The following is a 24,481-nucleotide window of genomic DNA, read 5'->3' on the forward strand; positions in this document are numbered from 1 at the left end:
AGAGAACAGGGCCCTTTAGGGGTGGATATTCCTTTGATTAAACTGCAAGGAGTTGTCATTGATGGAAGTAAAACTTATTTTTAGTAGCTTGCATGAAACATTCAGCTTGTCTCAGGAAAAGGAAGTTCAGTTGCCTGATGCATTATGGCCCATGTCTCCCCCTCCAAGAGAAACCAAAACTGCCAATTCTGGGGAAAATTTGACCAGCTTGAAACCGCATAAAGGGTGGGAAATGTCTTTGTTAGTGGAGGTAATGTTCAGCTGGTAACAGGTCTCCTGGGGATTTGTTTCTGATAAATAATTAGGCAATACTTCCCTGAAACAGAGAAGTGTTGCATCTTCCCTATGCTTCAGCTAATTTTGATGACAAACAGTGGTTATTCATACTGATGGCCCTTTGTGGGGTTTGGAGATGAGGAGGACCAAACTTGGAAGGGATAATGTTGAATCAACCTAGAAACTGGCAACTAAAAATGCAAGGAAATGATGGCAGTAAGTTCTCATTTCACGTGTAGAAGAGGTAAATGTTGGCAAGGGAAGTCTTTCTGTCTCAGCTGCTAATTATGCTTCTCCAGCACTGTGTGGCCACAGAGCTTTATGCAGGATTTTAACTGTCTATTTTGCATTCTTTTATATGTGGTAGTATTTGGGCGAGTTATTTCAGCAGTTATTTCTCACATAGGCAGCTTCAATTAAGTTTTGAATTCATTGTTATTTCTACACAGTGTACTTCCTGCTCTAATGAATTTACTGTGGTGGTGGTATGCAGCCTCCCACACATCTGTAATTGAGCTTCTACTCCTTGGTATTCCAGAAGAGCTGTTGAAGAGACAAGAAGATAGTTGATGTGATCATTAAAAATCATTACCCCGCTGAAGGGTCACTTTGAATTAAATTCAGAGCTTCAACTTGAAACTAAACAACAGCAGCAGTTCTCTTTAAGCAGTCATCCTTCTGGAAAGGTATTTTTCCTTTAGTACATGCTTTCTAATTCCTGTTACAGTATAGTTCCATACTGGCATTTCCCCTTATCACAGGTATTAAATTAGCTCATTAAAACTGAAATGAATTCGGGGAATTAATCAGATGTCTGGGACAAGCATCACAAAGCATTGGGATCCTTCAGTTGCCCATTGAAGTTAGCTGCATGTCATGCACTTCTCACTGCTTTCATTAATTTCTCTGTAACAAAGATGCCAATCTGGCTTTCATTTAAACTCGATGCAGCATTCTGGTGCATGTCAAGCTGCAAAATAGCTTTTAATGATAAGCTGGAGCTAACTACCTTTGATCAAAAAAGATAGTGTGCCTTGAAAAATAGGCTTATAAAATGGACTGAAAGGGAAGCATTATGCAGCAGCTCAGATAAAGCCAGATAAAAGTAGGTGGGTGTTTTTAAGAACATATGGTTGGAAGTAAAAACCAGTTTGAGGTAGTTGCCTGCCTTCTTCAGTTTGTAAGTCTTCTCAGCACATCTGTGTTCACAGTGTTGGGAGGTGGGGGTGGCAGCAGGGATGTTTTGGTGGGGAAAAAGAGGAAGAGAGATGCAGCAAAACTGTTGCTTTTACTGTCTAAATAACCATTTTGGTACAATCACCAATATCCTCATTCATCATTCATTAATGTTTGCGCTGTTTGTAAGGGCTTTTGTGAAGAGAAGGTGAAAACTGAGGGGGGAAAATAATTTCTCTCCCACTCTCTGGTAAATGGAGTTGTATGGCCTCAGCAGAGCTCACAAGGAGGATTGTGTGAGCTCCCCAGAGGGCACAATCATTTTCTTGAGCAAATGAGAACTTAGAAAATAACTGTGCAGACAGGACAGGAAGATAGAAGGGGATTTTCTTTGTTCATGAACAAATTTAACTTTCTTCTTAGTAAAGTAAATACACTCCAGATGGCTGGAAAGTACAAGATGCTCCCAGGGGTTAGGGTGGAGGATGGATGAATTAAGCTTTGTAGAAAGTCAAAAATGAACAAGTAAGATAAAGTTCAAAAATAAAGAAGTAGTGGAGTTGGTTTCTATTCTTTCTTAGGGCTGGATTGAGTGTTTCAGGAGAGGGATTCAATTAAAGAATATAAAGAGGCAATGTTTCTGTTTAGAATATCAGAATGAAGCAGGAAGAGGAATGATAAAAATCTTGTTTTGTTTCAGTTTGTAAATAACTCGTAATCTTCACTTCCAAATACAGCTTGTTTCAATAAACAAGAGTTCGGGTACTTTGTAGCTGAGGAAAAAAAAAAAAAAACACTTAAAAGATTTGTACACTTAAAAGATCTGTATGTGCACTGAACATTATTAGTTTTGCAGCAATAGTGATGTTATGAGTCTGCCTAAGGCTTTATCCATAAATTAATGCTGGAAGAAAATAATACCATATATCTGAAGTTTATGTTGTAAAATGTCTACTGATCATCTGTTGTCAGGCACTGAGATTCCTCATGGGAGGTTGTGCCGTGCCTTGGTGCAACTCTGTTGATTGCCTCGATCACTGCTGGGAGTGTGGGGAAAACCCTCTTCCATCCCTCAAAACATCAACTGCAGGGCTTCATTTTTATTTCTATTCCTGTTTTCAGCCATGGTATGAGTCAAGTTTGGACTGTGAGAAAGATGCTGTATGCTGGTGACCTTGCTGGAAATGCTCGCAAGCCATGTTGCTGAAGTAGAATGGGAGGAATGCTCGAGCTTCCTAGCTAAGAGAGAACTGTGTGCTAGTGCAGGTGTAGGGGTGCTGTAGACTTGATGGATTAGAAACAAAACCAACTTAATATTAAAGGAAAATATGAGATTAGGAAGGAATCAATGGCTGCTTGGGTGGTCGAAGCATCCTGATTGGACATTCTTTACAAATGAAGTGGCAAAGACAGTTTGCAAAAAACCCCAGACCATGCTGTGAGATGAAGTGTAGTGTGAGAATGCCCTAGATCTTATTGTTACTTTATAGGAAAAAGTGTGGAAAGATTCTCTATGAAACTTGCCTTTTTTTTTACCCTTAGGCAGACCACTAGCACAATGCCAGTGCTATAACTGCAAGTGTTTATTTTTTGCATGCAAACTTGTGTTTATTTACACGAGAATGGTGTATCAAAGGCACATACCTGAGTGACTTGGGAAGCTGGTCTTGTTTCCTTGTGTGAGAGATGGAACACAAGGGAGCAGAGGTCTTGCTCCCTAAAGTATCTACTCCTTTTTTTGAAGCTTTGATGCTGCAGAGGATGTGTTGGGCAGAGGAGGAGGTAGGTGGTTTGCATGCAGCACCAAGAAGTTGCTTCCAATTACACATTTGAGGTGATTAAAAATCACCTTAAATGAGTAAAAAATGTTTTTTTCATGGGTTTCAGGTGCAGGGTCCTTTCCCAGTGGTAAAATAATGTGTCTGTGATTTATAGGAGGTTACCCAAAGCCGTGCTTATGGGCAGCTCTCATACCCAGTGCACACATGGCAATGGAAGAGGAGGAGCAGGCCAGAGATGAAGTGCTGTAAGTGCAGGGGATGGTGCTGAAAACTGAATGCAGAAGTAGGATTGAAGCATGAAAGGAGGGAGCTGCAACAGGGGGAGGGTGGGATCACTTACAACCTTTAACAGTCCTGGCATTTTTGAACAACTATGTATTGCTGAGGGTGGGATCCTGCAAACCACTAGATGTGAGTGGTTGGAGAGGATGGTTTCTGGTGAGAAGCTGAGAGCTACTCTTAAAACATGGGGTATGACATGTTAGCAGGTGAAATCCGAGGGCAGTAATGTGATTGTAGCAAAAGCTAAGGAGTTGGAGTCCACATTGAAAGACTGGTAGAAAATGAGAGAGATCTTGTCTTGGGGACAAGAAGAAAGCAAGCAGGAAACCTGTGGCAACAAAAGGTGAGAAAGGACTCATGCTGTGCTTTCATATTTCCTTTTCTTTTTAAAAAGGAATATAAGAGATTTTGTTTTCTTCCAGTAGAGACTGAAAATCTGAAGAGTGAATACCAGAATATATGTGGAGCTTGGCAAAAAAGAAGTAAAGGGGACAAAAGCTTAGGATGCAAGTTGAAACTAGGTGATCTCTAAGGTCGCTTCCAATCTAAACAATTCTATGGTACTGTAAGTTCAAGGGCATTAAATAGCAGCTGGAAAATGCTAGGTGGGTTTTATGTCCTTCATAATTATCCAAACCTAGGACATAGGTTGAAAATTATTTTGCTTAAATGTCTTGTGTGTACTTTTAATATATGCCTTGTCATTTTCCACAATGAAGGCTAAAGAAACACTGTCCATTTCCCCTTGGCAGGCTTTTTGAAGCCACCATTAGCACTTGTATTTTGTCTGGCTTAAAGTACCTGTGACTGAGACACATGGAGTATGTGTGAGGTGTCCCTGCAGGGGTTTGGAACTAGATGATCTTAAGGGCTTTTCCAACCCAACCATTCCATGAATACAGCTTGGCTAATGCCCATCTCAGTAGGGACTTCATTTTAAGGGGGTGAGGGGAGTATGTAATGCTGAAGTTACTTTCTTGAGGCCAGCTAGGATGCCTGTTGCAGAACTGTACCAAGCATCCAGATCCTTAAGGCCATTCAGCTGATGTCGGAAACTACCATTTCCCACTGCTTGGACTATAACTATGTGAAAATTTAATAATGCAGTACTTAAAATACCCCACCTGAAACTGTATTTACAGTCTTGCTGAGAAACCGGGTAGATACCAGATGGCAGCTCTAGTCTTTACATCACTGAATTATTGAGCATTGAGCCTGTAATAGTGGGATTTATCAAATGACAAAGGTAAAATGGAATAGCAAGTATTACTACAAACTGTAAAGTAAATGTGTATTAGCATCTTCATATTCATATGTATGTATTTCAGCCAGAAGTCATAATTAAAGCTTTTCGGATATTCTTCAACAGCTTTGATTTGTAACATTTCCCCAAAATTTCTGCTTTCTTACGAACACCGAACTTCCACTGATTGTAGTGCAGTTGACTCAGGTACGAATGCTATGTAGACTCTGTGCACTAGTTTCTTGCTATTCTGATCATGCATCTTGGTGCAGTGACTGTAGGCAAAAATAAATATGAACTGTGCATTTTAATGAAAACCAGCAAATCCTTTCTTGCGTGGCTTGATATTGCTATGTTCTAATTGTGGAAAAATGTGGTGTGCTCTAGCTACTTGCCTTGCCTTACAGCCTGCAGAGTTTGGGTAGCTCCGGTAAGATGAAATTGAAAAGCTTTTTGGTGCATGTTTTTCTCTAGGATGCTGACTGTTATAAGAATAAAAAAATAGGTGTTGAGTAGCCTTCTAAATCTCAGCACTGACTTTGGCATATCAGCCTATGTGGGGTTTTGGTTATTTAGTTAACTGAAAAAAACCAACCAGTTTTTGCTGCACTGTTTGTAATTAAACCAAGCTGCTGCTTTGTGTAATTTATGTTTAGATCTTCAGCGTCATCTAAAAAGGAGGGATGGGTTCATATGTTTGTAACTTTAGAAAACCTGAATTCTCCGACCGAGAGTGTGCTGTGATGAAAGGTCAGTACTTTGAGAGCTCAGTGTCCATCTCCCTGAGAGAAAAGATCAAGAGATGGAATGGTTCAAATAAAGGTCTTGGAAACTTTAGCTTCCTGTTCAGTAACTCCTGGTAAATGGTTTTGTATGTGAAAATATTATGGAGACTTGCAATTGGTATCTTAGCATTTATCATCCTGGAATATTAAAGTAGAGTGTAGGAATGTTTCATGTATGAGGATGACCTCTTCATCCACAGCACCATAGGGATGAGTTTGTTGTCAAAGCCTTGTAGCCCTGTTTGTCTGCACATGGGGCACCAGAGTCCCATCCCATTCTGCTTTTCAAAAAGCATGGAGGATATTTCCATGTTTCCCCCTAAAAGAGGCATTCCAAAAGTTGAAATCTTATAAGATTGCAAACACTTCCAGATAAGCAAAGTCTTCTTGTGTCTCTATCTGAAGTTAAGGCATTTCTCCGCCTTTTCTACTATCCAAAATTCTTTACTCATTTGGCACATTAACTCCATAAAGCTTTGTGTTTTAAGGCATTTGATTGTTTTGGGTTTTCCTTCTGAAAACAATTTGGTCTCGTGTAGCACATTTCAGTTTTGTTGTTTTCATGACTTGTTCCCTGTGTTTTCCTTCAGCTGCAATGAAGAGAATTAAGTACAGTTGTAGCCCTGATTAAAATCTTGGCTTAATTGAGTTGCAAATTGCCAATGACAGACACTTGTCAGGGGGCTGATGATTAGCACCTTTTAGCATTCCTTTGCCTTCCTGAATCTTCACGATTCTCTCTCGTTTTACTATTGCTTATGTTCATTTCCTCTGCTTCTTTTTTTTCTCTGCAGCATGAAGCTCTGCACAGGGTGTAAATTACTTTCTCCATGATAGTGACTTGTTAATTAGCTGTCAAGAAAATTAAGTGTCTTTGTAAGGCCTGTCTTGCTTTTCCCTGGGGTACCTCTGATACTTGGTCTCCTAATGCAGGGTCTGAATGCTGGTAGAGTACTAAGACTGACATCGCCCATACTGAAATGGCAGCATTTTCAACTACCTTTAAAGGGATTCATAGTGTCATCTGGCATTGCTGAAATAATAATCCTAAATGGAGAAGTTGACAAGGAAATCTATCAAGGAATCACAGAATGGTTTGGGTTGGAAGGGACCTTAAATCTCATTCGGTTCCAACCCCCTGCCACAGGCAGGGCACCTTCCACTAAACCAGGTTGCTCCAAGCTCTGTCCATCCTGGCCTTTGAACACTGCCAGGGATGGGGCTGCCACAGCTCTTCCGAGCAACCTGCTCCACTGTTTCAACACCCTCACAGTAATTTATTCCTAATATCTTATCTGAGTCTACCATCTCTCAGTTTAAGACCATTCCCCCTTGTCCTGTCACTACATGCCCTCATAAAAAGCCTTTCTCCAGCTTTCTTGTAGGCCCCTTGTAGATATTCAATATCTTGTAGATATTGAAAGGCAGCTCCCTGGAGCCTTCTCTTTTCCAGGCTGAACAAACCCAGCTCTCTCAGCTTGTCTTCCTAGGAGAGGTACTCCAGCCCTTGGAGCATCTACAGTTTCATCTGGATTTGCTCCAGTAGCTCCATGTTGGACACCCCAGAGCTGGATTCAGGATTGCAGGTGGGGTCTCATGAGAACAGAGTAGAGGGGGAGAATCGCCTCACTCAACCTGCTGGTTACCTGCTTAGCTCACTAGACTAACATGGGAGATATTGTATAAGGCACAGGCAGTGTATTACCAGTAGTACTGCTTATTCTTCCACATGCAAGTTGAGTAACAACCCATGTTTCCTTGCCAGTCCTCTCTAGCATCGCTTGCCTTATTGTCAGGGAATGATGCAGGACTGACTCGTTACTGATACACTGAGTTATAGCTTGGGCTGCTGGTGTGTTGATAGAGATGCTAACCTTATTTTAGGGAAATCAACAAATATGTAGAAATTGCAATAGAAATGTAGATTTTGATTAGACAGAGATGCTTAATAATGAAATAGAAGTGTTCCTTCTCTCTTTTCTCTAACCCTCAGGAGCTATATTCTAGTAAAGCCTCTCAGGTGCTGAGTTTTAGTCGAGATACCTTGTGGCCCTGGTATGACACTTCTGTATCAAATTATATCATCTATTTTGTATGCTGAGTGCTGAGAGTGGAAAAGATGGAAACACGGGTAGATTGTCAGTTGTTTCCAATGAAGAAATTTCTGTTTGGTGGAACTGTTTGCATTCCTGTGGTCAGTGGTATAAGGAAATACCATGTTATGAAAAATTCCCAATTGTTTCCTTAAGGGCTCTTGGAGTTGCACAATCTTTTGATGATTTTGTTTGTTAAAAAAAACAAACCAAAACCAGCAAACCTTTTTCAGTTTGGAACTCAATTCTCTTAATTATTTACTAGGGCTGTTTTTTATACTCAAGATTTGGATCCGAACGAGGAATGTATTTTCTTACTACACACTGATAGGCCATTCTAATACGAGTAGTTGAAGAAAATTGTATTTTCATTCCAGGGCGTGTTTCTTTGGGATATCCCATCCCCTGACTCTTTGTCATTGTGATTACTCATAGTCTCTCTATGATGATAGAAGCAGTCCTAAAATGTTGCTTCTCAGAGTGGGAGAGAGCTCTCAAATAACCAAGCGGCTTTTACATTTTAGTTCTAAGATAAATGGTATCTCTGCCACACATACAAAATCCTGTTGTCCTACAGACTGAAGCCCTCATTTAACATTTAATTTGTCTTTGCTTTTTTCTGTATCCTGTTCAGATTTGTGTTAATATGTCTGATTTCTGACATGTACATTTATTCAGGTGTATTTCAAATTTGTTGAGGCTGCTCACATTCAGTATTTACTGCTGTCGTGTCTTGAGTTAAGACCATCTCTCTTCCTAATTTATTCATCCAACAATGTCTTTCAGTTGTTACTTTCCCTGATCTGGGAGCTGGCTTTGAGTTGGTTCTTTACTGTGTGACTATTATTCCTCTTCAGATTTTCTTTTTCCTATTCTTTATGCAATCCTTATCCTTTGTTACTGAATGTATAATATTCCTTTTGGCCATACAGGCGTTTAATTAATGACTAAGAGCTGAGAATATGGCCTAAACAAGGCTCAGCATAGTGAAGACAACTGCTGGCCAGTACTTATGTCAGAGTTTCTTACCCGTACTCAAGGGCTGGGTAGAGTGGGATAAAAAGACCTCAGTGGATTAAGCAGAGTGAATTCGGTCATGGTACCAAATGGCAAGGGGTTATTTTTGGCTTCTGTTTGTTTTAATAATGTGAATTTTGAATTGGGAAGAGAGGAAGAACTTGTGAAAGTGTATTGAGTGATGCTAGGGAAAAAGGATGTGAAGAAAGGGATTGTATCAAAGAGTTTGTGAAAAAGGGCAGAAAAAATATCTGCTCAAAAGGATATGATGTTCGGAGTGTCATGGTTCCTTGCTTCAGCTGTTTTCCTACTGCCTTCTAATGCTGAGAGCTATAGGGTATCCAGCTTCTCCAGTGGCAGAGGAGAGCAAGCTGGTCATCACTTTTGCAGGGGTGCACTGGCCTTCATGGGAGTGAGCAGTCCTTTGCAGCTCCCAGAGAGCTAATGTAGTGTTAAACACCATCATAAATGGGCATCTCTACATTATGCCAACTGGTGCTATTGGACCAGGAGGGAATATTACATTTTCATGTCTGAGGGTGGTCTGGCAATGCCCTCTAGAAAGAGTAGCTGTTAGGCTGCAAGACAGGCTCTCTGCTCATGTGTGACAGCTACACTTAAAATAACATATCGGGAACTTGCATAGAAATAGCATTCCCTTATCTCTAGCAGTGTGAAGTAGACGAAAAATAACCCCTACTCATGCTGAGAATAAGCACTCATATTAAAGTGTTTAAATTCCTGATGCTGTGGAGGGCTCCTGCTCTAACACGACGTTGTGATGCCAATATGTTTCCTCCTCTTTCCCCGATTGCTGCCATCGCTTGGTGTGCTCTGCTAGGGAGCGCTTGGCAGCACAGCAAAATGAGCAAATACAGCCGAGCCCCACGCAGAGCACCTGGCTAGAGCCAAACCTGTCCCCTAGATTTGTGTTCCTGTCAGGTCTAAAGGTAGATGAAATAGTTTTGTGGTTGTTTACCTGTATTAATACTGAGTACGAGTACATTGTTCATTCCTAAATAAGAACTCGCTGAAAACCCTGCCATATTTACGGCAACATTTATTTTTCAAGGGCACAAGGAACTGACTTTCTGTGACAAAGTAATTCAGGGAAAAGAGACAATTTGAGCACACATGCAATAACATTTTAACCATGTTTCTCTTAGACACTTTTTGCTTCAGAGTATCTTGTGACTGTAATATCTCACAGTAATTTTGTATAATTCTACTTGCCTTCTTTTGGTGAAGGCTGTTTTCTTTCGAAGTCAGGTCTTTACTGCTGAAGTTCATGGAGAACACTGAGTAACCCAGCCTTTAACGCTGATGGGGAATGGGATAGCCAGCCTGCTGAAGTATTGAAACTGGTCAAGTATTTGTAGTACAATATACTGAGAAGACCTAAGCAGCAATGTTTGAAGTTGCTGTATTAACATCATGAGAGACTGGAAAGGAAAAGCTCGTGATGGTTGAAAGAGGCTGTTACAACCTCATGAATAGCAACAGGTTTGCAGGTTGGTGAGAAGTGCCGCCTTGTGCCTGATGGTGGGGGTTTTCATAATGCATAAAATGTCTCATTTGCACTGTATAGATCTTAAAAAAGAAAATGTAGCATATGTTTTGTATGCATGTATAAAATCAAGGAGTCTGGCCCCTGTTCTCCAGGAAATAACTGCTTTTCTTTGGAGGAGTGGTCAAGGGAAAAGGGAAGACAATGGAAATACATTTGTCAGGTTTGATTGAACTTGTGCTCAAAGACTTAAAAGACAAAAGGTGATAGAATTAAGCAGTTGCTATCTGATTTACTCATTCTACTTTCATGTCAAAGATGAAGGCAAGAGGAAAACCCATAGCTACTCAGTGGTGGGAAAGGGTCAGAGCAAGGTGGTTGTTTCCTTACGAACTTTGCACACCAGTAGTTGTCAACCTTCAAAGAGACGTATTGTGTTCCTTTCACTGGCTCCCCACCCAGCCCAAGCCTGCCTGTGGCAGCTCCAGAGTTCAGCTTCTGCTAGGCAACAGCAGGAGTTGTGGACTGGGGCTGTGAGGCTGTATTTTAACAATGCAGCAGGTAGACTGGGTTCTACTTTGATTTGTAACCCAGGGTGCCTGAGGCAAAATGGTGAGATTCCCAACTAGCTGCTCTTAAATGAGACAACCCTACAAAAGAATCTTTTGTATGTGAAAAATGCCTTCTATGATAACACAGTAAAATGTAATTCAATAAATTACTCTGGAAAAGCGTTCATGAAAATAAATGTTGTGTTAATGTGTTCTTAAGTTTTAAGTGTACAGTATATTCCAGTAATACTGAAAAGTCTACCAGGAGTCAGTAATCTCCTTCTTCTGTTTTACAGGTCAAGTACATTACTAGAGCAAGGAGAGCTGTGGAAAAAATCAAGGTAACTAAAAAACATTTTACTGTCTGAATCTTGGCTGTGTGGTTGCTCCTTGTTTAGTGTAAGGATTTTAAGAGGGAGGAGGGGAACTGGATCAGCAAACTGACACATTAAAAAGCAGAGACCAAAAAAATTCACAATAACTTTAGTCTCAGTGTTATGCACAATACTGTTGTGAGATGAAATTGTGCTTTAGCTTTGGTGTGTATACAAGAGTCTGAACAACAATCCGTAATATTTAGAATCCTAGGATCATAGAATAGTCAGGGTTGAAAGGGACCTTAAGATCATCTAGTTCCAACCCCCCTGTCATGGGCAGGGACACCAGGTATTTGCTCCAGATATGTGATGGAGCTTCTTAGGTGTAAAGATACTGAGATGTCCTGCAAGTTCCAGCCACAGTGAGGTGAATTCACCTATTTATGCTACTGGGTACACTGACCAGCTGATAGATATCATCGAAGATGAGTTAATGTGGTGCTTGCAGCTTTGACATTCATCACAGTCATCAGCAGATTTCACTTTATTAAACTATGATGTGTACAGTTCCTAAAGATGCAGAAGGAGGAGGACAAAGACAGCCAAACCTCAGTAGTAGCCTGTTTTTTACAACCGAGGAACTAAGGGGGTTTGATACCTTTTCCAGACAATTCTATTACGTCCTATAAGTGTTACTATGGTATTGCTAGCATATCTTGTGTTGAGGTCTTCATTTTTATAAGAGGCAGCAAGCATTCCTGCAGTGCAGTTTCTTAAGGATTTTAGTACCTAATCTCTTATCTGAAGTATGGTTTTTACCAGTGTTTTCTACAGCTCCCCAGTCCTTGATTAAAGTAATACAGAGTGGTATAACTTATGTTTTCATGCCTGTTATGTAACTAAACCCACCTATATTAAAATGATCCTGTTGCTAACACCTGGCTGTGATTCTTTTGGGTTTAGTTCTGGGGGGCTTTTGGAGTTAGAAAAGTTATTATTCCCTTATTTGCTGTGAAATATTACCTGGGAAATGCTACACATGCCTTACAAATGCAGTGCTATAGGGAAGAAACAAGGAAGGAGTCAAGGCATATTATCACTTCATCAGAATATAAAGACAATGGCTTTTATTAATAAGAGCTTATGGCATGCTTTTGTGCACTTCAAGTTGAATAGTGCTGAGCTGCCTTCTTCTAGTAAGAGTGCATGAATTTATTACTTGTTGCCCAGAGGAGCTGTGGCTGTCCCATCCCTGGCAGTGTTCAAGGCCAGGTTGGATGGGGCTTGGAGCAACCTGCTCTAGTGGAAGGTGTCCCTGCCCTGGCAGGGGATTGGAACTGAATGATCTCTAAGGTCCCTTCTAACCCAAACCATTCTGTGATTCTATGACATGTTCATTGATAATGCCTTTCATTTCAAGAAGCAGATTAATTTCTTGGTTCTTTGATTTTTACTTTTAAGATCATTCAGGTGATCACTTCCACCTTTAAATCTGATGCGTGGGCTGTTTAAAATACAAGTTGTTTTCCTGGGATACTGGGTGACTGACAGCTGTACACTGAGCCGCAGCGTGTCTGCATTCCCTTTGGTGTTGAATTGGCCTCTCCTGCAAGCTCCTGGTAAGATGAGAAGCTGGCAAAAAGCATAAAATGGAATTCATGTGTGGCTGGAAAAAAGATATAAGTGAGTCTCAGACTCTTTATCTGGCGTCTCCAGTGCTGAAGGAGAGGTTTCTATCTCTTTGCTCAATTTAGACAGAGATTTTGCTCCAGACATTTTTTTTGCCCCTCACTGTGCAAAACCTGTCAGATCCTTTTCCTGACACTTTCTCCCCCATCAGTCCCCCAGAAAGACTTCAAAAGAGATTTTTTCCCTATTGCAAAAGGAACCAGACACGGTCTTTCTCATTCACCCTGCATTTGAAGCATTGATAAGTAACATGTGGCTGGCTCCAAACTGGAGACTTTCCCAGCCATTTAAGAAAACCCTGTTAATAGTTAAGTTTTAAACGAAACTATAGGATTGTTCTCCCCTCTTTGCAATTGCTCTTTTATGTAATATATCCCAAGAGTTTTGATTCTCTCCTGTCTGAAGCAGTCAGAATTCACTACTGTCTTTCTGATTAACACATATTGAAAAGAAATGTCAATTCTAAAAACTTTTCCATATGGGAAAGGTTTCTTTATTCATAATCTATGTCACGCTGTTTAAGCTGTAACTTTCTTTAATGCCTTTGGATCGTCACTGTGCGGAACACTTATTGCAGGAGTGCCCTAGCAGAAAGAAAAACATTATTTTTAAAACTTGAGACTGAGTAAGAGGAGCCTGGAATGGAAATCCACTGTCCTGCATAATTGTTTAAACCTGCTACACAGTTGTGCAAAGGTATGAACTGAGAGGCCTCTGTCATAAAATGGAACTGGGACTTCATCTTCAAAGACAGGGTATGCCTAAGGACAGCCTCTGGTCCTTTTAATACGCATAGAGCTCACTTGAAAGGCAAGGCTGCAGATGAGGAAGAATGTAACCTGGGGGTTTATGAGCTTATTCAGTAAACTCCAATCTGGTGCATCACATTATTGCTGGGAGAACACAATAAAACAACTGCCTTTTTATTTCCTGCTCTGCCTAAGGAACAGTTTAAAAGCAAATGGTATAAAAATACAGGAAGATGGAAGATTAATCTAAATCTGTGTTCAAATATACCACCTGAATTGATTTTTCTTTTAAAATACTAATAAAGCCCCCAAGCTCTCCCTGAAACACAGAGACTGGCTGCATTATCCCCCAACTATTTAGCCCGGTTAAGTCAAATTCAGTGTTGGCTTCTGTTGTCCCATGTGTGAGGAGAGCTCAGACCCTGAATATTCAAGGGACCTGTTGGGGCCATTTTCTAAAACCATCTCACTTAACTCTTAAGTAGATTCAGCAAGTTTATAAAGTTGATTTTTGGTTATTTTTTTCTCCAGTGCCTTTCTCTGATATGAAATGCAGTTCTACACCCCATTTAACATTCCTTATTTGGCTAGAAATTAGGCTTTTAAAATCCCCTTACACACTGTATTGTGGAAGAGGTGAAGGTAGGGCAGAGTAAGACAGTTACCAAAGTAGTTTTGCATATTACCAAAGCAGAGTTGCCAAAAATTTTTGTCCCTATCCTACTTAAAGTGTCAGTCCTTACTGTCCCATTCCCCAGCGTGCGCACACACACGTGGTACTGCGGCATATCTGTTTTGCAGCGCTGGTAAGGGTTGTGTTTCTAGCCAGGCTGCTGCAGTTTTGGTGCTTTTGAGACCCTGGGCTTTCTAAGCCTAGAGGGGGAAGCTAGATGTCTGTGGGACTGTTTTAAGTATGCTCTTAAAAGCTTCCTCCCCCACCCCTCATCTCATCTCATCTTTCAATGCATCTTTCAACACATTTGTCTCCATTTTCCTGCCAGCCCTCACCCTGTAAGTCCAGCAAAGAAGAATTGGGATGAACGCTGGCTCAAAATCCATTTTGAGAGTGCACCTCTTCCTAGGACTATGCAAGTAAAGCTGTTCAATAGGTCTTTACTTCTGAGTATATTGCTTTTCATGCAAATAAGGAGAAGATTGTATTCCCCGTCTTCTGTCAGTTACCAGCCCTGACACAACCACACTTTAACATTCTAGAGGCCTGGGATCCTTTACTGGGGTCTTTATTGTCCCCTCTGATCCTCATGGTCAGGGTGAAGTTTCTTATTTTGGTCAGGTTTTTAATTGGGGCTATTTAAGTCACCCAGGTGGGACTCTTCAAACATCAGCGACTCTACATAATCCTGTCTGCATGAATGATGAAGCAGAACATGGGATACAAGTGTATTTCTGCCTTAAATGCCTATTCCCAGTAAATATTCATAAAAAGAAGTTGGTCTAGCAGTCTGATAGCAAAAACAAAGTTAAGCACACAGTTGGGCTCATGCACATTTCATAGAATCATGTAACCTGATATACTTGGCTCTCCACAGTGTATCATTTTGAAGCTTTTTTTGCTCCTAGCATGGGAAGTTTCAATGCAAAAAAGTCTGTCTTTGACTTAATCTTCTCACTAAATATTTATAGTTGCAGACAGTAAGATTTGTTCGTGCAGTATCTGCATTCTGCATTTTCTCATTGGAAAAAGATCACTACATTCATCATTCAGCATTTTTCTGGAGGCTTTCATTTGTGGGACTTTTTCTCTCCTGTTGAGGTAAAGAGACTTTCTGGAGCTCAGTTCCTCTTTGCATAGCTGGTCTCAACCTTGTCCTGTACTGGACGTGACGGTTGTGCTGTACCCCCTCCACCTATTCAGCTTTCCCTGCTGGTGGTAGTGCTTGTGCTGCACTGTGACCACTTGCATCAAAGCACTGGAACTCTGCCCAGATGCTCATAAACAAATGAACTATAATGTGGGATGTATATTGTGCAAGCTAAAGTAATCAAAAAGAATATTAAAAAAGAGATAAAAGGAGATCCTGTTCAACATTTTTACAGTTGTTGCCTTTCTCCCAAAAAACACTTGCTTTTTGTGCAGCTCTTGCTGCTTCGTTACATATGTGAAAGGGTTTTGTGGTTGTTGATTGTGTTTTTAATTATTATTTAAAAATCACAATAATTTTCAATATAGATTGCTATTATAAAATAGAACCTGGTTATCTGTACCCTCAGCACCAAGCTGGTTATCGCTTGTCTCACAAGAGCCAAACCCGAAGTTTCTCTGGCATGCTCAGAATAAGCTTGAGCACTTGCACCACTTCTCTGTGTGATGGAAAGCTGGAGGAGGAGAACCCAGTGGTTGAGAATGAGGAAGCTTTTAAAGTAAAACAGGAAATCATCATACTAGGATACTTGCAGAATTGCTGCTACTTCTGTGATCTACAGTAGTAAGGCAGGCTTATCCAAAATCACTCAGCCTTTTAAAATGGGAATAGAGCACTTGAAGCAAAGACTGCTTCCACAGGCATGCTGCTAATCCCTGGGTTTGAGCAGGACTTTTGTAGATACTACTTCTGTTAGGAGAGAGACATTCAGGGTTTCCCAGCCAGCATATCTTTTGAAGGCATTAGTTTAATTATGGTAAAATCCTGAGTTATTGGTGTCCTTTTCTTTCTGTTTTCCCATGAGGGCCTGGAACGTGTTGAAGAGTGTTGGATTGCTCTTCACAGTTTTCCCTTTCCGATGCCCCTATCATGGAAACAGTTTGCTGGCAGCAGATAAGTTTCTGTATCTCATTGCCTGTCAAATTCCTCAGTCCCTGTGATAAAGCAGTTTCATGCAAGACAGAAGGAGGAAGAGGACAGCATTCATGTAAAGTCTCTCATTGTAGCAGGGTTGGAAGAGCTTGGTGGGTATCTCCAGAGGGAATTGCAGGGGGTGGGTGCTGCCAAGCACAGAAGTGCTGAAGCTCACCAAATAAAACCCTTGTCCTTTTCCAGTTGACACAAGTAGGCTGCTAAAAGTTAGTAGTACAGCTTGTGTTATCAAATCCTGTTAATTGTGAATTAATGAAGAGCAGCTCTGCAAAAAAGAGTTGATAGAATTATTTGCAAGCTTGTGACATGGTGATCAGATTTGCAGCTCTTTCAATGTGATGCTGGAATTAAAACGCTGATTCAGAATTGCAGACTGACATATTTTAAACCAGTAAGCTTATAATACAAGAGAACAGACATAGCTTAAAGTTAAAGATTCTTTCCAAAAGGCAAAATCATTCTGTTCTGCCAGCACTAAAACTGTTAATAAATGGGTTTAAATGTGTCACCCTACCTCTACCAAAATGTACTTAATATTTTAAATTGCTCCTTAGCTTAGGAGTAAGGCTGGCCTTGGTGGTTTGTAAGAGAGAGCACAAAAGAAGAAGGTAGCTAGATGTGTGTCAGCTCAACCCTGTGATTTTACCATGGAGATTGTTGGGTTTTTATCCAGCCTACTCTGGTTTGGCTTTATTCATAATCTTGAGTGCAGTGAATGAGGAATAAATGTTTGAAAACTGTGCGTTTTCCAAAGCAGTTACAAGCCTTAAAACTCTCTTCCACTCAATACTGACTTAATAATTTCAATGACAGGCTGTGCTTTTAGGGTTTTTTTCACCCCCCTTCACACACTGAAGTGTATTCAGTAATGATACCTCCTTAGCAATTGTCGATACCTAAAAAGTCAGTTTAATAAACACACAGCTTTTTATTTCCCCTTTGCTAAGGCTGGATTTACTTTGTAACAGCTCAGTTCTAGTAACACAAGGGGTTTCTGTCTGCTAATAACCAGTGACTCTTCACAGAAAAGAATCTGTTAAATGTGGAACTAGTTTTAAGCTTTGGCTTAGCTGTGCACCTTGCTATGGCAGGTTGAAACAATGTGAGTCGAGTTATTCGCAGCTGACACTCTCTTAATTCTGTTCCTTCTAAGGGGCTTATGCTGTTAACTGAGACTTTGCAACACCACAGTCTTTGCTGGTTATCAGTGTGGAGTGCTAGGAAACGTGATTTGTTTTGTGTCATCTTTAGGCTGAGGAGAGTTTGGGTTGCAAGGGGTTGCGGGTAAAACAATCTCTGACATAGTGTAAGTGTGAGGGACTTGTTCATGCTCTGCATTCAGGATCTGTTTTCAGTGGGCAACAGTTGCTGCTGTTGCCTGGTTTCTGCATCTTAATGTAGAGATATGTGGAGCTTCATGTCAAACAGTTCAGTTGGAAGCTTGTCTATACAAGTAATTAGAGTAACCTGTAACTGGTTCTCTTAATTTTAAGTTCAATTTATCCGTGTTTCTGGATTAACAATAGTGTAGCTACACAAATCAGTGGGTGATGGTTGCTGAACCAAAGACTGTTAGCTGAGAATAAATGCATTTAAATGGTCTCATGCCATCCTTACAATTATATTTGACACAGGCTGTGACTTCAGATTGAGTTTATTCTTCTAAAAAGCTAAAGCAGTCAAGCCCCCCAGATATTACAGTTTGACAACAAACCAACTCCCTTTGTTTGCATTCTGTTTGCAGTCTTTGAACAAGTGCTCTTTAAAAGTAAGGAATTATGAAACACATGGTATTATGAAACATAAATGTAACTCAGAAGAGTTCCAGTCCTGGTGGTTATACATTGAACAAATTGCCTTGATGTTTGGAACTGGTACCTGGCACCATGAGCATACAGGAGTTGATTTCATGAGTGGTTTTCAAAGGAGGAAGCCTCTTGATGCCAGTCTTAAGCTTGTAGAAGGCAGTCACTTCAGTGTCACTTTCAGTATGGTGGCCTATGGGGTCCAGGATGGCAAAGCTGGTTCTTTACCTGGCTCTCAGTCAGTATGTTTGTATGGTTGAACTGAAAGTTCACTGGGAGCATCTGAGCGAGGGAACTGAATGATGCAGTTCCCATGCCAGCCTTCTGCCTTTGCTAGTCATAAAAGTGAGAATACTTGTTATTAGGGGAGTTGAAGCTTGCAGGTAGTAAAGCAGCCTTTAAAGACTGTGAATTAGAAGTTGGATAAAACATCTACCATCTGCCAAATGCATCCAACTTTCTGTTGTGGTTGTTGATACTTTTTAAGAGGGAAAGAAGGTTTTATAACAGAGTTAAGGGATCCCTTAGAAACAAGGAGGCATCTTTCAAAAGTTGAAGCTTTCTCCAAAGAAAATAGAAAGGAGAAAAAAAAACCCTCTCACAAATTAAGTTTTAAAGTATAAGAAGTCTGGCCAAAAGATATTCTGAGAAACAATTTGCTAAAGATATGGGAGCCTACAATAAGTCATTTGAATTGAATCATTTCAAGTACATCAGAAATGAACGTTTTTCCAGACAGACTGGAGAGCTGATAGATGACTGAAGTGTAAAAGAAGTGCTCGGCAAAGATAAGGTGCAGAATGAAAGCTCAATCATTCGTATCCAAGTTGACTTTCCTGAGAGATTTTAATGCAGGAGCCTTGCTTCATAGGTGCTATTTTGAGCATTGGTCTGAAATTGAAATGTTGGTAGAAAAGATATTTAAACCTAAAAGAGAGTAGCAAACTGCCAGGAGTAGATAACGTTTGCCCAAAAGATCTTGAGGTAACTGCGTGCTACAGCACTGATCTGGGATCTGTTACTTCAAACTGCTGCCGGATCTGAGGCAGGAAAATAGGCAAACACAATTTTAATATATTAAAAGCATTCCAGAAATAGTCAGGGTACCACAGAGCAGCAGGTCTGTGCAGGCAAGTTGATACGTTTCAGTAGGAACAAAGACCTTGGAATTGGTAAACACAGCATTTATCTCATGGGTTGGGGGAAGGTGCACATGTGCATTTCAGATAGATGGGCTTTAGCCTTATGGTGGGACATGGAGTTAACTGGTGACAGATGCAAAAACCACAATCATTTGTTCTGTAATCATATAGGTAAGTATGTTTTTCACAAAGTTATAACCTAGAAACAGTGTGGTATAGTACAATGCATAGGATAGCTGGATGTCAGTAAATAATTGGATCATAAAAACTCGTGGACTGACATTAACCCCATTGCGTCAAGTGTATGAAATAACCTGTATAGAGTCAAAATCTGTGACTCACAGTGTATATTAATTTACATGTGAATGTTTGTTCAGTTCTGGTCAAGTTCTGACCACAAGATTCAAATGAAGTTTACTTAGTGGTATATGTGGCATGGTCAGTAAGTAGACTGCTATGGATTCTGCCAAGTCTGAATTTTCTCCCATCTTCATATGCAATTGGCACAAATCAGACTGGATGTGTGTGACTTTTACACTGCTTGTAACACTTCCTGATAAAAGAATACGAAATTAATAAGGTACAGTGTTATCCTGGCATCAGATACACAAGGATTGAGGAAAAAAGGTGGGGGTTTTTTTGACTAATGGTGGCTTCATGCAAGTTATTCCATGGGTACAACCTCTTCAAGGTGTCTAGCAGCATGCAGGCCAAATACAGTTTAAGTTTCTTCAGTGTAAAAAGTTTGCATTGGAATAAAACATCAGGTTTTTTCCTAATAGTTCATCATAAGTGTATGAATTCATGACCTGAATGAGGAAATGGGCATTTTATGAACTTCGCTTTTCCTACAAAAGAGAAAAATACCTAATTAAAAGAAAGAGCTGTTTGATAACACTTGTTTCAATGACATCTCCCTTGAAGGAGTAAACAGTTGCACAAAGCAGTAAGGCTGTGTGCTGTGAGGATTGTTTGTTTTTCACCTATTTATCATCCTAAGCAGGAAGAACTTGCATTTCACCAGTTGTGTTTGAAGTTGCTGATGACCTGTGGATTCTTGAAAATAAGTAACTGTGGGGAAAAAGCCCTTAATACCAATTTGTGTAAAAGCTTTTAATACCTTAATGACTGTGAAATAGCTTTAAAGTGAAACAGATTTACTAGACCAGCCAAAACTTTCTTCTGCATCTGTCAGCTGTGTACTAATTTTATAGCCAAGAACTATAAAATATGAGGAAAGGTTACCAAAAAGCTCAGGTTACAGCCATGGAAACATTTTCTTTGGCTGAATCTGGCTTTGGGGACGTAGGTTGTAGATAAATTCACACTATTCTTTTTCGAGCATAGAACACCAAGTTTGCACCATTGTTGTTTTGCACACATTGTGTCATATGGAAGAAAGCATCTGTTTGTACGTGGGTACTGATACGCTTGTGTGACTTGGAAAAGTATTCAGAAATCATCTTCACCATAACGTACAATGCTGTGTGTTTGCCATGAATCATGCCAATTCCACCCGAGATCATCTAGCTGTCGTACAAGGAGGTGAGCTTAAATTAGCTTTTACCAAACACATTTCAGTGGAGTGCATTCAGTACCTTCCACTGCAGTGAACTCCATGTTACAGTGAGTATAGCAAGGGGCCTGTAGCAGGGTGATGGGTATGGGGGGTGGTTGAAGCTTTAGCTCAGCTTTCAATATGAACTGGTAAAGGATTTCTAGTGTGAAGGAGGACTTTTCTTATTTGCCTGTCATACCAGCAATGAAAAGTACAGGATTAGTACCATGTACACGTCCAGAAGTGTGAGCTGTGTAATGCGTTTGCTCATTTTTGGCTCAATTTCTTTCATGATGGCAATAATAAAACACAGAAGACAGTCTTTGTACAGTAGCTTTGAGCATTTACTGGGAGAGGGAGGGGAAATATTATCATTGCTTTTGATCTCTTTTATGGGACTTGTTAAACACCATTTTCTCTTAAATTTGTTTGCTTTATAGTAGTCTCCATGGACGTATATTTTCCTAGTTAAGCGAATTTGTATTTTGATCACAAACTAAATAAAATTCAAATCTCCTATGTTTCCCTCATTCCTCTTCCCTTCATATTTCCTCCTGCTCTATTCCCTGCATGTTGAGGGGCTTTATGTTTTTTAAGGAATTGGACATGTATTTTCACTTAACGCTTGTTATGTTAGCAGCTCCTGCACTTGGTATTCTGAAAGCTTGTTTGTGCCTGCTGACATATTCTCACAGCATATTTTAGTCTACACTCACACTGCTGCTGCCAGATCTCGGTATTTGCTTGGTACTGCTAAGTAGTCGTTTTATACTGTGTTATAACGCAGTGCAGAATATCAGTATGTGATATGGCTTGTTGACTGGAGCAGTGTAAAAGACCCTTTTGCCTCTGAAGTTATAGAGATGCTTAGAAAAACGTACTACCTGTCATGCTGTGCGAATTGCAAGATTTTGATGAGTAGGCTTTTGCTTTTAAATCCATCGTTTGCCATTTTCCCCCTCCTTGGTATCTAAAATAGCAGAGTTATCTCTTCTTGTGTGTTTCCTCAGTCTTGCATGTAGCTTGCTAGCGGTTTCGAGCAGCATGTGTCTTGCATAACTTGAGATGTCTGCAATATGGATGTCTGCTTGTGAATTATGTGCCTCTGTTGTAATCGCTGCAAGTCTACAGTGCCGTCAGTGGAGTCTAGAAAATTATTTGCTTCATCCTAGAGAGACTTCAGTTAGATAATCCAAATATAAATAGTTGAAGTTAAGCAAAAAGAATTACACTCTAGGACCTAATGATTTCACAAACACCAATGTTGAACGTGAAGATGTTAAGTTTCAGTAGTTCATACCCAGTATGAATGATAAACGAAACCCATTACTTTAGGATTTAGGAATTTTCTTTTCAGACTGGGAACTTTTAGACATTGAGCAACTTTGCTCCAGATTCAGATTCCAGAGAGAGAAAAACTTAAATCATCCCAAGTGACTCGCATATTATTTAACAGTAAAGAACGAACTCCTCTTGCAAATTCAGATGGGCACCATTTACCAGTAACCATTATGTAATGTTAATATTTGTGGGCACTGTCACACTCCTTCCATATATCAGTCAGTATTCCAAGGTATGTGGTAAGTATTGCCTATTTGTTCGCTGGTACTTTTTCAGTGTGAGTAAGGGAAACTTCCTCATGTTATGACTGAATGCAGAAACTAGAGGGTTTCTGAGCCCCTTTTGCATTATTTTAGTGTAAAATTCTTTGCTGTGTAGCAACTTTGAGAGCTAGGCACCACTTAAAACCTCACTACTACTCGCCTGTTAGTCTATTTTGGGATGTAAGTGGTACACAGGTTTCGTGCACTTTCTGCATCTGAGTTTTAGTCTGAGTAACTTGAATCTCCAGCTTGAAGCCTCATGCCTAAATCTAAACAGTAAATCCTTAAAAGCAGACAGATTGTGTCCTAGAAATAAATATCAGACCTTCCCTGCTTTTAAGCAACACATAGATTGTGGATAGATTTGCTGCACAAGAAAGAATTTTGCTCTGGAGAAGTGAAAAGAGAAAAGACTGCTCAGCAAACAGTTGTGTTTAGTTGAAATGCATACACCTGCGAGATTCACTTGAAGGACTTCTGTTTGTAGTTACTGATGCAGTGAAATTTACTCTGTTGGCACTTTGAACGTCATCAGTATTTTCATGGCCTTCTAGCAAAATATTGCTGAAAACTGAGCCTGAGAAACAATTTTGAAATCAGTAACTATTCTTTTAATAGCCACTATAAGAAGTAAGTTACAGTGAGAGTCATTTCTAAGCTACAGCTTACTGTCACCATCCCTTAGTTTGCTGAAATATCTTAGATTTTGCGGTAGGTCTAATAAAGCCTGTAATTCCTCTGGGATTTTTAGATTAAAAACTTCTCTGTTTTCCTGCTTAAGTATTGCCTCGTATGGGCCAATATTTAGGATAAGTAATATATTTACCAATGTATAAGTAATAGTAGTAGTAGTATCGCAGCATTAATGTGAAATGAACTAAGCCCTGGAGAGCTGACCTATGTGCCTTGGAGGTCTTGGCATTGCTCAGAGAAACTATTCCTATGTGCCCTTGCTTCCACCTCCTTCCCCCCACGACTTCTCCCGCAATGTAAAACTGGATTGTTCATATACAGAAACTTTCTGTGTATGTTTCTAATATGTGAGAAAGTCGGGTTTTGCTGTGATAGGCAGTAAGAAATCACCCCCCAATGGATTTTCCCTCTGTGGAGCAGCTGCAAGTGAAATTACAGGGAGAATGATGAATACTGTTCTTGCTTTCAGGCAGCAGTGGAACTATTCCTGCATCAATACAGCCAGATTACTTGCAGCCTGAAATGTGCTATACTTCTGATTTAAAAGAGTTGTGCTGCTTCTGTTTACCTATTACCGAGTCATTGGTTCCTAGGGAGTAAAAAGAGAAGGTATTTTAGACCACTTGCACAAATTCATACTTTCCAGGCAGCCACGGGGTTTTGTATTTACTTTCCTTGGGAAACTGAATTACTGAAAGTCCACTGGTTTTGCATGACAGCACCGCATGTTTGTGTAGGTGTAGAGGTGATACCAACCTTCCAGAAGCATAGGTCTAAACTCAAGATCTACATTTTAAAAGGTAATGTTTAAATATTTCACCAGTCTTTGCTAAAAGAGTATTGGTCTCGCATTTGTTTCGTTACTGGATGGACGCAATATCACAGTCCTACTTCTGCTGAGTGTTTTTCTTTCACACACTGGACACAAGCCTGTAGTTCTAGCAGACCCTATTTATTCAGTGAAATACACAGGATGGGTACTTCAGCGTGGCTTTCGTAAAGGGAGTAGCCCCTTAATAGTTACTTTTTACTTAGGTACTGGTCTTGAAAATGGTCAAGTCCAAATATTTTATTAGTGTTATTTTTCTGAATACCCGTGCACTTTGAGCTGTTGCCCCTCGATGAGTGGTCCTGAACATCAAAAGTGACCCGCTATTACTAAAGATCAAAGGAGCTGTTTTTAACTGGTGGTGGAGCTAAAGAAAGAAATGCCAGTAATATGTATTAGAAGAGCCTTGCTGTGTGTGGCTTTACCCAGAGAAAAGGAATCCATATGGATAACTTGGAATTTTTAAATGGGGCAGGCTTGGGTTAAGGGAGGAAAAAATACATGTTGTTTTGGGGGTGGTTTTTTTAAGGATTAGAGGGAAAAGATAAGCTGTGCATGTAGCCTGGTC

General features: G+C 40.2%; 1 protein-coding gene across 4 annotated transcripts in view; it reads left to right on the plus strand.

The window, feature by feature from the left end:
* The window catches only part of ADD3 (adducin 3), a 103,960-nt gene that overhangs the window by 24,001 nt on the left and 55,478 nt on the right, over nt 1–24,481 (plus strand). For 3 of the 4 annotated variants that reach the window (XM_065672209.1, XM_065672212.1, XM_065672210.1), the window contains exon 2: nt 11,008–11,052. The gene's annotated coding sequence lies outside the window, so the exon portion shown is untranslated. Of the gene's footprint in view, nt 1–11,007; nt 11,053–12,489; nt 12,648–24,481 lie in introns of all 4 variants that reach the window. The other variant, XM_065672211.1, reaches the window with a different exon arrangement.

The sequence above is a fragment of the Lathamus discolor genome, chromosome 3, assembly GCF_037157495.1.
Source record: "Lathamus discolor isolate bLatDis1 chromosome 3, bLatDis1.hap1, whole genome shotgun sequence".
Lineage (NCBI taxonomy): Eukaryota > Metazoa > Chordata > Aves > Psittaciformes > Psittacidae > Lathamus > Lathamus discolor.